This window comes from Schistocerca gregaria, unplaced genomic scaffold (assembly GCF_023897955.1).
Source record: "Schistocerca gregaria isolate iqSchGreg1 unplaced genomic scaffold, iqSchGreg1.2 ptg000540l, whole genome shotgun sequence".
Classification (NCBI taxonomy): Eukaryota; Metazoa; Arthropoda; class Insecta; order Orthoptera; family Acrididae; genus Schistocerca; species Schistocerca gregaria.
This window is the reverse complement of record NW_026061937.1, coordinates 1,184,580-1,202,865: the sequence shown is the minus strand read 5'-3', so window position 1 is coordinate 1,202,865 and position 18,286 is coordinate 1,184,580.

Sequence of the window (18,286 nt, the reverse complement as noted above, 5' to 3'; positions counted from 1 at the left end):
AGGGTAAAAAGTCAAGAATGGATACCTAAAACTTGAATTGTACTACTTCTTACTGGCTATTACATCAACGTAGATGCTTCATCTGTCTTCTACTATGGTGCTTTTAGCGTCTCCGCATACCGCAGCATGCGACATTGCTTTGCAGACGATAAGTACAACCGTTTCAGAAAGAAGAGCGGCCAATGTGACGATCTGGCTTTAAGTTGAGTCGATAACAAATGACGAAAACGGACGGATTTCTCAGGGATTTTACTACATAAGAACACTTTTCACATTCTCCCGTGCAACGGGGCTGCTAGTGCTCCTTTGATGCAAAATCTTAAGTTCCTAGCTCATGTCCAAGGCACCAAAGAAGGGTAAAAAGTCAATAATCGATACCTAAAATTTCAATTTTACTACTTCTTACTGGCAATTACATCAACTTAGAAGCTTCATCTGTGTTCTACTATGGTGCTTTTAGTGTCTCCGCATACTGCAGCACGCGACATAGCTTTGCTGACGATAAATGTAACCGTTTCAGACAGAAGTGCGGCCAGTGTGACGATCTGGCTTTTAGTCGATTCGATAACAAATAACTAAAACGGACGGATTTCTCAGGTTTTTGCTACATATGAACACTTTTCACATTCTCCCGTGCAACGCGGCTGCTACTCCTCCTTTCATGCAAAATCATAAGTTCCTAGCTCATGTCCAAGGCACCAAAGAAGGGAAAAAGTCAATAATCGATACCTAAAACTTGAATAGTACTACTACTTACTGGCTATTACATCAACTTAGAAGCTTCATCTGTGTTCTACTATGGTGCTTTTAGTGTCTCCTCATACCGCAGCACGCGATATAGCTTTGCAGACGACAAGTACAACCGTTTCAGAGAGAAGAGTGGCCAATGTGACGATCTGGCTTTAAGTCGATTCGATAACAAATGACGAAAACGGACAGATTTTCTCATGTTTTTACTACTTATGAAAACTTTTCACATTCTCAAGTGTAACGCGGCTGCTAATCCTCCTTTCATGCAAAATCATAAGTTCCTAGCTCATGTCCAAGGCACCAAAGCCATCTAAAAAGTCAATAATCGATACCTAAAACTTGAACTGTACTACTTCTTACTCGCTATTACATCAACTTAGAAGCTTCATCTGTGTTCTACTATGGTGCTTTTAGTGTTTCCGCATAACGGAGCACGCGACATAGCTTTGCAGACGATAAGTACAACCGTTTCTGAGAGAAGAGCGGCCAATGTGACGATCTGGCTTTAAGTCGATTCGATAACAAATGACGAAAACGGACAGATTTCTCAGGTTTTTACTACATATGAAAACTTTTCACATTCTCCCGTGCAACGCGGCTGCTATTCCTCCTTTGATGCAAAATCTTAAGTTCCTAGCTCATGTATAAGGCAACAAAGAAGGGTAAAAAGTCAATAATGGATACCTAAAACTTGAATTGTATTACTTCTTACTGGCTATTACATCAATTTAGAAGCTTCATCTGTGTTCTACTATGGTGCTTTTAGTGTCTCCGCATACCGCAGCACGCGACATAGCTTTGCAGACGAAAAATACAACCATTTCAGAGAGAAGAGCGGCCAATGTGACGATCTGGCTTTAAGTCGATTCGATAACAAATGACGAAAACGGACAGATTTCTCAGGTTTTTACTACATATGAAAACTTTTCACATTCTCCCGTGCAACGCAGCTGCTATTCCTCCTTTGATGCAAAATCCTAAGTTCCTAGTTCATGTCGAAGGCACCAAAGAAGGTAAAAAGGCAATAATCGATACGTAAAACTTGAATTGTACTACTTCTTACTGGGTATTACATCAACTTAGAAGCTTCATCTGTGTTCTACTATGGTGCTTATAGTGTCTCCGCATACCACAGCACGCGACATAGCTTTGCAGACAATAAGTACAACCGTTTCAGAGAGAAGAGCGGCCAATGTGACGATCTGGCTTTAAGTCGATTCGATAACAAACGACGAAAACAGACGGATTTCTCAGGTTTTTTCTACATATGAACACTTTTCACATTCTCCCGTGCAACTCGGCTCCTAGTCCTCCTTTCATGCAGAACCTTAAGGTCCTAGCTCATATCGAAGGCACCAAAGCCAGCTAAAAAGTCAATAATCGATACCTGAAACTTGAATTGAACTACTTCTTACTGGCAATTACATCAACTTAGAAGCTTCATCTGTGTTCTACTATGGTGCTTTTGGTGTCTTCGCATACTGCAGCACGCGACATAGCTTTTCAGACGATAAGTACAACCATTTTAGAGAGAAGAGCGGCCAATGTGACGATCGGGCTTTAAGTCGATTCGATAACAAATGACGAAAACGGACGGATTTCTCATGTTTTTACTACATATGAACACTTTTCACATTCTCCCGTGCAACTCGGCTGCTAGTCCTCCTTTCATGCAGAATCGTAAGGTCCTAGCTCATGTCCCAGGCACCAAAGAAGGGTAAAAAGTCAAGAATGGATACCTAAAACTTGAATTGTACTACTTCTTACTGGCTATTACATCAACGTAGATGCTTCATCTGTCTTCTACTATGGTGCTTTTAGCGTCTCCGCATACCGCAGCATGCGACATTGCTTTGCAGACGATAAGTACAACCGTTTCAGAAAGAAGAGCGGCCAATGTGACGATCTGGCTTTAAGTTGAGTCGATAACAAATGACGAAAACGGACGGATTTCTCAGGGATTTTACTACATAAGAACACTTTTCACATTCTCCCGCGCAACGGGGCTGCTAGTGCTCCTTTGATGCAAAATCTTAAGTTCCTAGCTCATGTCCAAGGCACCAAAGAAGGGTAAAAAGTCAATAATCGATACCTAAAATTTCAATTTTACTACTTCTTACTGGCAATTACATCAACTTAGAAGCTTCATCTGTGTTCTACTATGGTGCTTTTAGTGTCTCCGCATACTGCAGCACGCGACATAGCTTTGCTGGCGATAAATGTAACCGTTTCAGACAGAAGTGCGGCCAGTGTGACGATCTGGCTTTTAGTCGATTCGATAACAAATAACTAAAACGGACGGATTTCTCAGGTTTTTGCTACATATGAACACTTTTCACATTCTCCCGTGCAACGCGGCTGCTACTCCTCCTTTCATGCAAAATCATAAGTTCCTAGCTCATGTCCAAGGCACCAAAGAAGGGTAAAAAGTCAATAATCGATACCTAAAACTTGAATAGTACTACTACTTACTGGCTATTACATCAACTTAGAAGCTTCATCTGTGTTCTACTATGGTGCTTTTAGTGTCTCCTCATACCGCAGCACGCGATATAGCTTTGCAGACGACAAGTACAACCGTTTCAGAGAGAAGAGCGGCCAATGTGACGATCTGGCTTTAAGTCGATTCGATAACAAATGACGAAAACGGACAGATTTTCTCATGTTTTTACTACTTATGAAAACTTTTCACATTCTCAAGTGTAACGCGGCTGCTAATCCTCCTTTCATGCAAAATCATAAGTTCCTAGCTCATGTCCAAGGCACCAAAGCCATCTAAAAAGTCAATAATCGATACCTAAAACTTGAACTGTACTACTTCTTACTGGCTATTACATCAACTTAGAAGCTTCATCTGTGTTCTACTATGGTGCTTTTAGTGTTTCCGCATAACGGAGCACGCGACATAGCTTTGCAGACGATAAGTACAACCGTTTCTGAGAGAAGAGCGGCCAATGTGACGATCTGGCTTTAAGTCGATTCGATAACAAATGACGAAAACGGACAGATTTCTCAGGTTTTTACTACATATGAAAACTTTTCACATTCTCCCGTGCAACGCGGCTGCTATTCCTCCTTTGATGCAAAATCTTAAGTTCCTAGCTCATGTATAAGGCAACAAAGAAGGGTAAAAAGTCAATAATGGATACCTAAAACTTGAATTGTATTACTTCTTACTGGCTATTACATCAATTTAGAAGCTTCATCTGTGTTCTACTATGGTGCTTTTAGTGTCTCCGCATACCGCAGCACGCGACATAGCTTTGCAGACGAAAAATACAACCATTTCAGAGAGAAGAGCGGCCAATGTGACGATCTGGCTTTAAGTCGATTCGATAACAAATGACGAAAACGGACAGATTTCTCAGGTTTTTACTACATATGAAAACTTTTCACATTCTCCCGTGCAACGCGGCTGCTATTCCTCCTTTGATGCAAAATCCTAACTTCCTAGTTCATGTCGAAGGCACCAAAGAAGGGTAAAAAGTCAATAATCGATACCTAAAGCTTGAATTTTTCTACTTCTTACTGGCTATTACATCAACTTAGAAGCTTCATCTGTGTTCTACTATCGTGCTTTTAGTGTCTCCGCATACCGCAGCACGCGACATAGCTTTGCAGACCATAAATGTAACCATTTCAGACAGAAGTGCGGCCAGTGTGACGATCTGGCATTAAGTCGATTCGATAACACATGACGAAAACGGACGGATTTCTCAGGTTTTTTCTACATATGAACACTTTTCACATTCTCCCGTGCAACTCGGCTCCTAGTAATCCTTTCATGCAGAACCTTAAGGTCCTAGCTCATGTCGAAGGCACCAAAGCCAGCTAAAAAGTCAATAATCGATACCTGAAACTTGAATTGAACTACTTCTTACTGGCAATTACATCAACTTAGAAGCTTCATCTGTGTTCTACTATGGTGCTTTTGGGGTCTTCGCATACTGCAGCACGCGACATAGCTTTTCAGACGATAGGTACAACCATTTTAGAGAGAAGAGCGGCCAATGTGACGATCGGGCTTTAAGTCGATTCGATAACAAATGACGAAAACGGACGGATTTCTCAGGTTTTTCTACATATGAACACTTTTCACATTCTTCCGTGCAACTCGGCTGCTAGTCCTCCTTTCATGCAGAATCGTAAGGTCCTAGCTCATGTCCAAGACAGCAAAGAAGGGTAAAAAGTCAATAATCGATACCTAAAACTTGAATTGTACTACTTCTTACTGGCTATACATCAACTTAGAAGCTTCATCTGTGTTCTACTATGGTGCTTTTAGTGTCTCCGCATACTGCAGCACGCGACATAGCTTTGCAGACAATAAATGTAACCGTTTCAGACAGAAGAGCGGCCAATGTGACGATCTGGCTTTAAGTCGGTTCGATAACAAATGACGAAAGCGGACAGATTTCTCAGGTTTTTACTACATATGAAAACTTATCACATTCTCCCGTGCAACGGGGCTGCTAGTCCTCCTTTGATGCAAAATCTTAAGTTCCTAGCTCATGTCCAAGGCACCAAAGAAGGGTAAAAAGTCAATAATCGATACCTAAAACTTGAATTTTGCTACTTCTTACTGGCTATTACATCAACTTAGAAGCTTCATCTGTGTTCTACTATGGTGCTTTTAGTGTTTCCGCATAACGCAGCACGCGACATAGCCTTGCAGACGATAAGTACAACCGTTTCAGAGAGAAGAGCGGCCAATGTGACGATCTGGCTTTAAGTCGATTCGATAACAAATGACGAAAACGGACAGATTTCTCAGGTTCTTACTACATATGAAAATTTTTCACATTCTCCCGTGCAACGCGGCAGTTAGTCCTCGTTAGATGCAAAATCTTAAGTTCGTAGCTCATGTCCAAGGCACCAAAGAAGGTAAAAAGGCAATAATCGATACGTAAAACTTGAATTGTACTACTTCTTACTGGGTATTACATCAACTTAGAAGCTTCATCTGTGTTCTACTATGGTGCTTATAGTGTCTCCGCATACCACAGCACGCGACATAGCTTTGCAGACAATAAGTACAACCGTTTCAGAGAGAAGAGCGGCCAATGTGACGATCTGGCTTTAAGTCGATTCGATAACAAACGACGAAAACAGACGGATTTCTCAGGTTTTTTCTACATATGAACACTTTTCACATTCTCCCGTGCAACTCGGCTCCTAGTCCTCCTTTCATGCAGAACCTTAAGGTCCTAGCTCATATCGAAGGCACCAAAGCCAGCTAAAAAGTCAATAATCGATACCTGAAACTTGAATTGAACTACTTCTTACTGGCAATTACATCAACTTAGAAGCTTCATCTGTGTTCTACTATGGTGCTTTTGGTGTCTTCGCATACTGCAGCACGCGACATAGCTTTTCAGACGATAAGTACAACCATTTTAGAGAGAAGAGCGGCCAATGTGACGATCGGGCTTTAAGTCGATTCGATAACAAATGACGAAATCGGACGGATTTCTCAGGTTTTTACTACATATGAACACTTTTCACATTCTCCCGTGCAACTCGGCTGCTAGTCCTCCTTTCATGCAGAATCTTAAGGTCCTAGCTCATGTCCAAGACAGCAAAGAAGGGTAAAAAGTCAATAATCGATACCTAAAACTTGAATTGTACTACTTCTTACTGGCTATAAATCAACTTAGAAGCTTCATCTGTGTTCTACTATGGTGCTTTTAGTGTCTCCGCATACCGCAGCACGCGACATAGCTTTGCAGACAATAAATGTAACCGTTTCAGACAGAAGAGCGGCCAATGTGACGATCTGGCTTTAAGTCGATTCGATAATAAATGACGAAAGCGGACAGATTTCTCAGGTTTTTACTACATATGAAAACTTTTCACATTCTCCCGTGCAACGGGGCTGCTAGTCCTCCTTTGATGCAAAATCTTAAGTTCCTAGCTCATGTCCAAGGGACCAAAGAAGGGTAAAAAGTCAATAATCGATACCTAAAACTTGAATTTTGCTACTTCTTACTGGCTATTACATCAACTTAGAAGCTTCATCTGTGTTCTACTATGGTGCTTTTAGTGTCTCCGCATACCGCAGCACGCGACATATCTCTGCAGACGATAAACGTAACCGTTTCAGACAGAAGTGCGGCCAGTGTGACGATCTGGCTATAAGTCGATTCGATAACAAATAAGGAAAACGGACGGATTTGACACGTTTTTACTACATATGAACGCTTTTCACATTCTCCCGTGCAACGCGGCTGCTAGTCCTCCTTTCATGCAATATCATAAGTTCCTAGCTCAAGTCCAAGGCACCAAAGAAGGGTAAAAAGTCAATAACCTATACCTAAAACTTGAATTGTACTACTTCTTACTGGCTATTACATTAATTTAGAAACTTCATCTGTGTTCTACTATGGTGCTTTTAGTGTCTCCGCATACCGCATCACGCGACATAGCTTTGCAGACGATAAATGCAACCGTTTCAGACAGAAGTGCGGTGAGTGTGAAGATCTGGCTTTAAGTCGATTCGATAACAAATGACGAAAACGGACGGATTTCTCAGGTTTTTACTACATACGAACGCTTTTCACATTCTCCCGTGCAACGGGGCTGCTAGTCCTCCTTTGATGCAAAATCTTAAGTTCCTAGCTCATGTCGAAGGCACCAAAGAAGGGTAAAAAGTCAATAATCGATACCTAAAGCTTGAATTTTTCTACTTCTTACTGGCTATTACATCAACTTAGAAACTTCATCTGTGTTCTACTATGGTGCTTTTAGTGTCTCCGCATACCGCAGTACGCGACATAGCTTTGCAGACGATAAATGTAACCGTTTCAGAGAGAAGAGCGGCCAGTGTGACGATCTGGCATTAAGTCGATTCGATAACAAATGACGAAAACAGACGGATTTCTCAGGTTTTTGCTACATATGAACACTTTCCACATTCTGCCGTGCAACGCGGCTGCTAGTCCTCCTTTCATGCAGAACCTTAAGGTCCTAGCTCATGTCGAAGGCACCAAAGCCAGCTAAAAAGTCAATAATCGATACCTGAAACTTGAATTGAACTACTTCTTACTGGCTATTACATCAACTTAGAAGCTTCATCTGTGTTCTACTATGGTGCTTTTAGTGTCTCCGCATACCGCAGCACGCGACATAGCTTTGCAGACAATAAATGTAACCGTTTCAGACAGAAGAGCGGCCAATGTGACGATCTGGCTTTAAGTCGATTCGATAATAAATGACGAAAGCGGACAGATTTCTCAGGTTTTTACTACATATGAAAACTTTTCACATTCTCCCGCGCAAAGTCGATGCTAGTCCTCCTTTCATGCAAAATCATAAGTTCCTGGCTCATGTCCAAGGGATCAAACAAGGGTAAAAAGTCAATAATCGATACCTAAAACTTGAATTGTACTACTTCTTACTGGCTATTACATCAACTTAGAAGCTTCATCTGTGTTCTACTATGGTGCTTTTAGTGTCTCCGCATACCACAGCACGCGACATAGTTTTGCAGACGACAAGTACAACCGTTTCAGAGAGAAGAGCGGTCAATGTGACGATCTGGCTTTAAGTCGATTCGATAACAAATGACGAAAACGGACGGATTTCTCAGGTTTTAACTACTTATGAAAACTTTTCACATTCTCCCGTGCAACGCGGCTGCTAATCCTCCTTTCATGCAAAACCTTACTTTCCTAGCTCATGTATAAGGCAACAAAGACGGGTAGAAAGTCAATAATGGATACCTAAAACTTGAATTGTACTACTTCTTACTGGCTTCTACATCAATTTAGAAGCTTCGTCTGTGTTCTACTATGGTGTTTTTAGTGTCTCCGCATACCGCAGCACGCGACATAGCTTTGCAGACGAAAAATGCAACCATTTCAGAGAAAAGAGTGGCCAATGTGACGATCTGGCTTTAAGTCGATTCGATAACAAATGACGAAAACGGACGGATTTCTCATGTTTTTACTACATATGAACACTTTTCACATTCTCCCGTGCAACTCGGCTGCTAGTCCTCCTTTCATGCAGAATCGTAAGGTCCTAGCTCATGTCCCAGGCACCAAAGAAGGGTAAAAAGTCAAGAATGGATACCTAAAACTTGAATTGTACTACTTCTTACTGGCTATTACATCAACGTAGATGCTTCATCCGTCTTCTACTATGGTGCTTTTAGCGTCTCCGCATACCGCAGCATGCGACATTGCTTTGCAGACGATAAGTACAACCGTTTCAGAAAGAAGAGCGGCCAATGTGACGATCTGGCTTTAAGTTGAGTCGATAACAAATGACGAAAACGGACGGATTTCTCAGGGATTTTACTACATAAGAACACTTTTCACATTCTCCCGTGCAACGGGGCTGCTAGTGCTCCTTTGATGCAAAATCTTAAGTTCCTAGCTCATGTCCAAGGCACCAAAGAAGGGTAAAAAGTCAATAATCGATACCTAAAATTTCAATTTTACTACTTCTTACTGGCAATTACATCAACTTAGAAGCTTCATCTGTGTTCTACTATGGTGCTTTTAGTGTCTCCGCATACTGCAGCACGCGACATAGCTTTGCTGACGATAAATGTAACCGTTTCAGACAAAAGTGCGGCCAGTGTGACGATCTGGCTTTTAGTCGATTCAATAACAAATAACTAAAACGGACGGATTTCTCAGGTTTTTGCTACGTATGAACACTTTTCACATTCTCCCGTGCAACGCGGCTGCTACTCCTCCTTTCATGCAAAATCATAAGTTCCTAGCTCATGTCCAAGGCACCAAAGAAGGGAAAAAGTCAATAATCGATACCTAAAACTTGAATAGTACTACTACTTACTGGCTATTACATCAACTTAGAAGCTTCATCTGTGTTCTACTATGGTGCTTTTAGTGTCTCCTCATACCGCAGCACGCGATATAGCTTTGCAGACGACAAGTACAACCGTTTCAGAGAGAAGAGCGGCCAATGTGACGATCTGGCTTTAAGTCGATTCGATAACAAATGACGAAAACGGACAGATTTTCTCATGTTTTTACTACTTATGAAAACTTTTCACATTCTCAAGTGTAACGCGGCTGCTAATCCTCCTTTCATGCAAAATCATAAGTTCCTAGCTCATGTCCAAGGCACCAAAGCCATCTAAAAAGTCAATAATCGATACCTAAAACTTGAACTGTACTACTTCTTACTGGCTATTACATCAACTTAGAAGCTTCATCTGTGTTCTACTATGGTGCTTTTAGTGTTTCCGCATAACGGAGCACGCGACATAGCTTTGCAGACGATAAGTACAACCGTTTCTGAGAGAAGAGCGGCCAATGTGACGATCTGGCTTTAAGTCGATTCGATAACAAATGACGAAAACGGACAGATTTCTCAGGTTTTTACTACATATGAAAACTTTTCACATTCTCCCTTGCAACGCGGCTGCTATTCCTCCTTTGATGCAAAATCTTAAGTTCCTAGCTCATGTATAAGGCAACAAAGAAGGGTAAAAAGTCAATAATGGATACCTAAAACTTGAATTGTATTACTTCTTACTGGCTATTACATCAATTTAGAAGCTTCATCTGTGTTCTACTATGGTGCTTTTAGTGTCTCCGCATACCGCAGCACGCGACATAGCTTTGCAGACGAAAAATACAACCATTTCAGAGAGAAGAGCGGCCAATGTGACGATCTGGCTTTAAGTCGATTCGATAACAAATGACGAAAACGGACAGATTTCTCAGGTTTTTACTACATATGAAAACTTTTCACATTCTCCCGTGCAACGCGGCTGCTATTCCTCCTTCGATGCAAAATCCTAAGTTCCTAGTTCATGTCGAAGGCACCAAAGAAGGGTAAAAAGTCAATAATCGATACCTAAAGCTTGAATTTTTCTACTTCTTACTGGCTATTACATCAACTTAGAAGCTTCATCTGTGTTCTACTATCGTGCTTTTAGTGTCTCCGCATACCGCAGCACGCGACATAGCTTTGCAGACCATAAATGTAACCATTTCAGACAGAAGTGCGGCCAGTGTGACGATCTGGCATTAAGTCGATTCGATAACACATGACGAAAACGGACGGATTTCTCAGGTTTTTTCTACATATGAACACTTTTCACATTCTCCCGTGCAACTCGGCTCCTAGTAATCCTTTCATGCAGAACCTTAAGGTCCTAGCTCATGTCGAAGGCACCAAAGCCAGCTAAAAAGTCAATAATCGATACCTGAAACTTGAATTGAACTACTTCTTACTGGCAATTACATCAACTTAGAAGCTTCATCTGTGTTCTACTATGGTGCTTTTGGGGTCTTCGCATACTGCAGCACGCGACATAGCTTTTCAGACGATAAGTACAACCATTTTAGAGAGAAGAGCGGCCAATGTGACGATCGGGCTTTAAGTCGATTCGATAACAAATGACGAAAACGGACGGATTTCTCAGGTTTTTACTACATATGAACACTTTTCACATTCTCCCGTGCAACTCGGCTGCTAGTCCTCCTTTCATGCAGAATCGTAAGGTCCTAGCTCATGTCCAAGACAGCAAAGAAGGGTAAAAAGTCAATAATCGATACCTAAAACTTGAATTGTACTACTTCTTACTGGCTATACATCAACTTAGAAGCTTCATCTGTGTTCCACTATGGTGCTTTTAGTGTCTCCGCATACTGCAGCACGCGACATAGCTTTGCAGACAATAAATGTAACCGTTTCAGACAGAAGAGCGGCCAATGTGACGATCTGGCTTTAAGTCGGTTCGATAACAAATGACGAAAGCGGACAGATTTCTCAGGTTTTTACTACATATGAAAACTTATCACATTCCCCCGTGCAACGGGGCTGCTAGTCCTCCTTTGATGCAAAATCTTAAGTTCCTAGCTCATGTCCAAGGCACCAAAGAAGGGTAAAAAGTCAATAATCGATACCTAAAACTTGAATTTTGCTACTTCTTACTGGGTATTACATCAACTTAGAAGCTTCATCTGTGTTCTACTATGGTGCTTTTAGTGCTTCCGCATAACGCAGCACGCGACATAGCCTTGCAGACGATAAGTACAACCGTTTCAGAGAGAAGAGCGGCCAATGTGACGATCTGGCTTTAAGTCGATTCGATAACAAATGACGAAAACGGATAGATTTCTCAGGTTCTTACTACATATGAAAACTTTTCACATTCTCCCGTGCAACGCGGCAGTTAGTCCTCGTTAGATGCAAAATCTTAAGTTCGTAGCTCATGTCCAAGGCACCAAAGAAGGTAAAAAGGCAATAATCGATACGTAAAACTTGAATTGTACTACTTCTTACTGGGTATTACATCAACTTAGAAGCTTCATCTGTGTTCTACTATGGTGCTTATAGTGTCTCCGCATACCACAGCACGCGACATAGCTTTGCAGACAATAAGTACAACCGTTTCAGAGAGAAGAGCGGCCAATGTGACGATCTGGCTTTAAGTCGATTCGATAACAAACGACGAAAACAGACGGATTTCTCAGGTTTTTTCTACATATGAACACTTTTCACATTCTCCCGTGCAACTCGGCTCCTAGTCCTCCTTTCATGCAGAACCTTAAGGTCCTAGCTCATATCGAAGGCACCAAAGCCAGCTAAAAAGTCAATAATCGATACCTGAAACTTGAATTGAACTACTTCTTACTGGCAATTACATCAACTTAGAAGCTTCATCTGTGTTCTACTATGGTGCTTTTGGTGTCTTCGCATACTGCAGCACGCGACATAGCTTTTCAGACGATAAGTACAACCATTTTAGAGAGAAGAGCGGCCAATGTGACGATCGGGCTTTAAGTCGATTCGATAACAAATGACGAAATCGGACGGATTTCTCAGGTTTTTACTACATATGAACACTTTTCACATTCTCCCGTGCAACTCGGCTGCTAGTCCTCCTTTCATGCAGAATCTTAAGGTCCTAGCTCATGTCCAAGACAGCAAAGAAGGGTAAAAAGTCAATAATCGATACCTAAAACTTGAATTGTACTACTTCTTACTGGCTATAAATCAACTTAGAAGCTTTATCTGTGTTCTACTATGGTGCTTTTAGTGTCTCCGCATACCGCAGCACGCGACATAGCTTTGCAGACAATAAATGTAACCGTTTCAGACAGAAGAGCGGCCAATGTGACGATCTGGCTTTAAGTCGATTCGATAATAAATGACGAAAGCGGACAGATTTCTCAGGTTTTTACTACATATGAAAACTTTTCACATTCTCCCGTGCAACGGGGCTGCTAGTCCTCCTTTGATGCAAAATCTTAAGTTCCTAGCTCATGTCCAAGGGACCAAAGAAGGGTAAAAAGTCAATAATCGATACCTAAAACTTGAATTTTGCTACTTCTTACTGGCTATTACATCAACTTAGAAGCTTCATCTGTGTTCTACTATGGTGCTTTTAGTGTCTCCGCATACCGCAGCACGCGACATATCTCTGCAGACGATAAACGTAACCGTTTCAGACAGAAGTGCGGCCAGTGTGACGATCTGGCTATAAGTCGATTCGATAACAAATAAGGAAAACGGACGGATTTGACACGTTTTTACTACATATGAACGCTTTTCACATTCTCCCGTGCAACGCGGCTGCTAGTCCTCCTTTCATGCAATATCATAAGTTCCTAGCTCAAGTCCAAGGCACCAAAGAAGGGTAAAAAGTCAATAACCTATACCTAAAACTTGAATTGTACTACTTCTTACTGGCTATTACATTAATTTAGAAACTTCATCTGTGTTCTACTATGGTGCTTTTAGTGTCTCCGCATACCGCATCACGCGACATAGCTTTGCAGACGATAAATGCAACCGTTTCAGACAGAAGTGCGGTGAGTGTGACGATCTGGCTTTAAGTCGATTCGATAACAAATGACGAAAACGGACGGATTTCTCAGGTTTTTACTACATACGAACGCTTTTCACATTCTCCCGTGCAACGGGGCTGCTAGTCCTCCTTTGATGCAAAATCTTAAGTTCCTAGCTCATGTCGAAGGCACCAAAGAAGGGTAAAAAGTCAATAATCGATACCTAAAGCTTGAATTTTTCTACTTCTTACTGGCTATTACATCAACTTAGAAACTTCATCTGTGTTCTACTATGGTGCTTTTAGTGTCTCCGCATACCGCAGTACGCGACATAGCTTTGCAGACGATAAATGTAACCGTTTCAGAGAGAAGAGCGGCCAGTGTGACGATCTGGCATTAAGTCGATTCGATAACAAATGACGAAAACGGACGGATTTCTCAGGTTTTTGCTACATATGAACACTTTCCACATTCTGCCGTGCAACGCGGCTGCTAGTCCTCCTTTCATGCAGAACCTTAAGGTCCTAGCTCATGTCGAAGGCACCAAAGCCAGCTAAAAAGTCAATAATCGATACCTGAAACTTGAATTGAACTACTTCTTACTGGCTATTACATCAACTTAGAAGCTTCATCTGTGTTCTACTATGGTGCTTTTAGTGTCTCCGCATACCGCAGCACGCGACATAGCTTTGCAGACAATAAATGTAACCGTTTCAGACAGAAGAGCGGCCAATGTGACGATCTGGCTTTAAGTCGATTCGATAATAAATGACGAAAGCGGACAGATTTCTCAGGTTTTTACTACATATGAAAACTTTTCACATTCTCCCGTGCAAAGTCGATGATAGTCCTCCTTTCATGCAAAATCATAAGTTCCTGGCTCATGTCCAAGGCATCAAAGAAGGGTAAAAAGTCAATAATCGATACCTAAAACTTGAATTGTACTACTTCTTACTGGCTATTACATCAACTTAGAAGCTTCATCTGTGTTCTACTATGGTGCTTTTAGTGTCTCCGCATACCACAGCACGCGACATAGCTTTGCAGACGACAAATACAACCGTTTCAGAGAGAAGAGCGGTCAATGTGACGATCTGGCTTTAAGTCGATTCGATAACAAATGACGAAAACGGACGGATTTCTCAGGTTTTTACTACATATGAACACTTTTCACATTCTCCCGTGCAACTCGGCTGCTAGTCCTCCTTTCATGCAGAATCGTAAGGTCCTAGCTCATGTCCAAGACAGCAAAGAAGGGTAAAAAGTCAATAATCGATACCTAAAACTTGAATTGTACTACTTCTTACTGGCTATACATCAACTTAGAAGCTTCATCTGTGTTCTACTATGGTGCTTTTAGTGTCTCCGCATACTGCAGCACGCGACACAGCTTTGCAGACAATAAATGTAACCGTTTCAGACAGAAGAGCGGCCAATGTGACGATCTGGCTTTAAGTCGGTTCGATAACAAATGACGAAAGCGGACAGATTTCTCAGGTTTTTACTACATATGAAAACTTATCACATTCTCCCGTGCAACGGGGCTGCTAGTCCTCCTTTGATGCAAAATCTTAAGTTCCTAGCTCATGTCCAAGGCACCAAAGAAGGGTAAAAAGTCAATAATCGATACCTAAAACTTGAATTTTGCTACTTCTTACTGGCTATTACATCAACTTAGAAGCTTCATCTGTGTTCTACTATGGTGCTTTTAGTGTTTCCGCATAACGCAGCACGCGACATAGCCTTGCAGACGATAAGTACAACCGTTTCAGAGAGAAGTGCGGCCAATGTGACGATCTGGCTTTAAGTCGATTCGATAACAAATGACGAAAACGGACAGATTTCTCAGGTTCTTACTACATATGAAAATTTTTCACATTCTCCCGTGCAACGCGGCAGTTAGTCCTCGTTAGATGCAAAATCTTAAGTTCGTAGCTCATGTCCAAGGCACCAAAGAAGGTAAAAAGGCAATAATCGATACGTAAAACTTGAATTGTACTACTTCTTACTGGGTATTACATCAACTTAGAAGCTTCATCTGTGTTCTACTATGGTGCTTATAGTGTCTCCGCATACCACAGCACGCGACATAGCTTTGCAGACAATAAGTACAACCGTTTCAGAGAGAAGAGCGGCCAATGTGACGATCTGGCTTTAAGTCGATTCGATAACAAACGACGAAAACAGACGGATTTCTCAGGTTTTTTCTACATATGAACACTTTTCACATTCTCCCGTGCAACTCGGCTCCTAGTCCTCCTTTCATGCAGAACCTTAAGGTCCTAGCTCATATCGAAGGCACCAAAGCCAGCTAAAAAGTCAATAATCGATACCTGAAACTTGAATTGAACTACTTCTTACTGGCAATTACATCAACTTAGAAGCTTCATCTGTGTTCTACTATGGTGCTTTTGGTGTCTTCGCATACTGCAGCACGCGACATAGCTTTTCAGACGATAAGTACAACCATTTTAGAGAGAAGAGCGGCCAATGTGACGATCGGGCTTTAAGTCGATTCGATAACAAATGACGAAATCGGACGGATTTCTCAGGTTTTTACTACATATGAACACTTTTCACATTCTCCCGTGCAACTCGGCTGCTAGTCCTCCTTTCATGCAGAATCTTAAGGTCCTAGCTCATGTCCAAGACAGCAAAGAAGGGTAAAAAGTCAATAATCGATACCTAAAACTTGAATTGTACTACTTCTTACTGGCTATAAATCAACTTAGAAGCTTCATCTGTGTTCTACTATGGTGCTTTTAGTGTCTCCGCATACCGCAGCACGCGACATAGCTTTGCAGACAATAAATGTAACCGTTTCAGACAGAAGAGCGGCCAATGTGACGATCTGGCTTTAAGTCGATTCGATAATAAATGACGAAAGCGGACAGATTTCTCAGGTTTTTACTACATATGAAAACTTTTCACATTCTCCCGTGCAACGGGGCTGCTAGTCCTCCTTTGATGCAAAATCTTAAGTTCCTAGCTCATGTCCAAGGGACCAAAGAAGGGTAAAAAGTCAATAATCGATACCTAAAACTTGAATTTTGCTACTTCTTACTGGCTATTACATCAACTTAGAAGCTTCATCTGTGTTCTACTATGGTGCTTTTAGTGTCTCCGCATACCGCAGCACGCGACATATCTCTGCAGACGATAAACGTAACCGTTTCAGACAGAAGTGCGGCCAGTGTGACGATCTGGCTATAAGTCGATTCGATAACAAATAAGGAAAACGGACGGATTTGACACGTTTTTACTACATATGAACGCTTTTCACATTCTCCCGTGCAACGCGGCTGCTAGTCCTCCTTTCATGCAATATCATAAGTTCCTAGCTCAAGTCCAAGGCACCAAAGAAGGGTAAAAAGTCAATAACCTATACCTAAAACTTGAATTGTACTACTTCTTACTGGCTATTACATTAATTTAGAAACTTCATCTGTGTTCTACTATGGTGCTTTTAGTGTCTCCGCATACCGCATCACGCGACATAGCTTTGCAGACGATAAATGCAACCGTTTCAGACAGAAGTGCGGTGAGTGTGACGATCTGGCTTTAAGTCGATTCGATAACAAATGACGAAAACGGACGGATTTCTCAGGTTTTTACTACATACGAACGCTTTTCACATTCTCCCGTGCAACGGGGCTGCTAGTCCTCCTTTGATGCAAAATCTTAAGTTCCTAGCTCATGTCGAAGGCACCAAAGAAGGGTAAAAAGTCAATAATCGATACCTAAAGCTTGAATTTTTCTACTTCTTACTGGCTATTACATCAACTTAGAAACTTCATCTGTGTTCTACTATGGTGCTTTTAGTGTCTCCGCATACCGCAGTACGCGACATAGCTTTGCAGACGATAAATGTAACCGTTTCAGAGAGAAGAGCGGCCAGTGTGACGATCTGGCATTAAGTCGATTCGATAACAAATGACGAAAACGGACGGATTTCTCAGGTTTTTGCTACATATGAACACTTTCCACATTCTGCCGTGCAACGCGGCTGCTAGTCCTCCTTTCATGCAGAACCTTAAGGTCCTAGCTCATGTCGAAAGCACCAAAGCCAGCTAAAAAGTCAATAATCGATACCTGAAACTTGAATTGAACTACTTCCTACTGGCTATTACATCAACTTAGAAGCTTCATCTGTGTTCTACTATGGTGCTTTTAGTGTCTCCGCATACCGCAGCACGCGACATAGCTTTGTAGACAATAAATGTAACCGTTTCAGACAGAAGAGCGGCCAATGTGACGATCTGGCTTTAAGTCGATTCGATAATAAATGACGAAAGCGGACAGATTTCTCAGGTTTTTACTACATATGAAAACTTTTCACATTCTCCCGTGCAAAGCCGATGCTAGTCCTCCTTTCATGCAAAATCATAAGTTCCTGGCTCATGTCCAAGGCATCAAAGAAGGGTAAAAAGTCAATAATCGATACCTAAAACTTGAATTGTACTACTTCTTACTGGCTATTACATCAACTTAGAAGCTTCATCTGTGTTCTACTATGGTGCTTTTAGTGTCTCCGCATACCACAGCACGCGACATAGCTTTGCAGACGACAAATACAACCGTTTCAGAGAGAAGAGCGGTCAATGTGACGATCTGGCTTTAAGTCGATTCGATAACAAATGACGAAAACGGACGGATTTCTCAGGTTTTAACTACTTATGAAAACTTTTCACATTCTCCCGTGCAACGCTGCTGCTAATCCTCCTTTCATGCAAAACCTTACTTTCCTAGCTCATGTATAA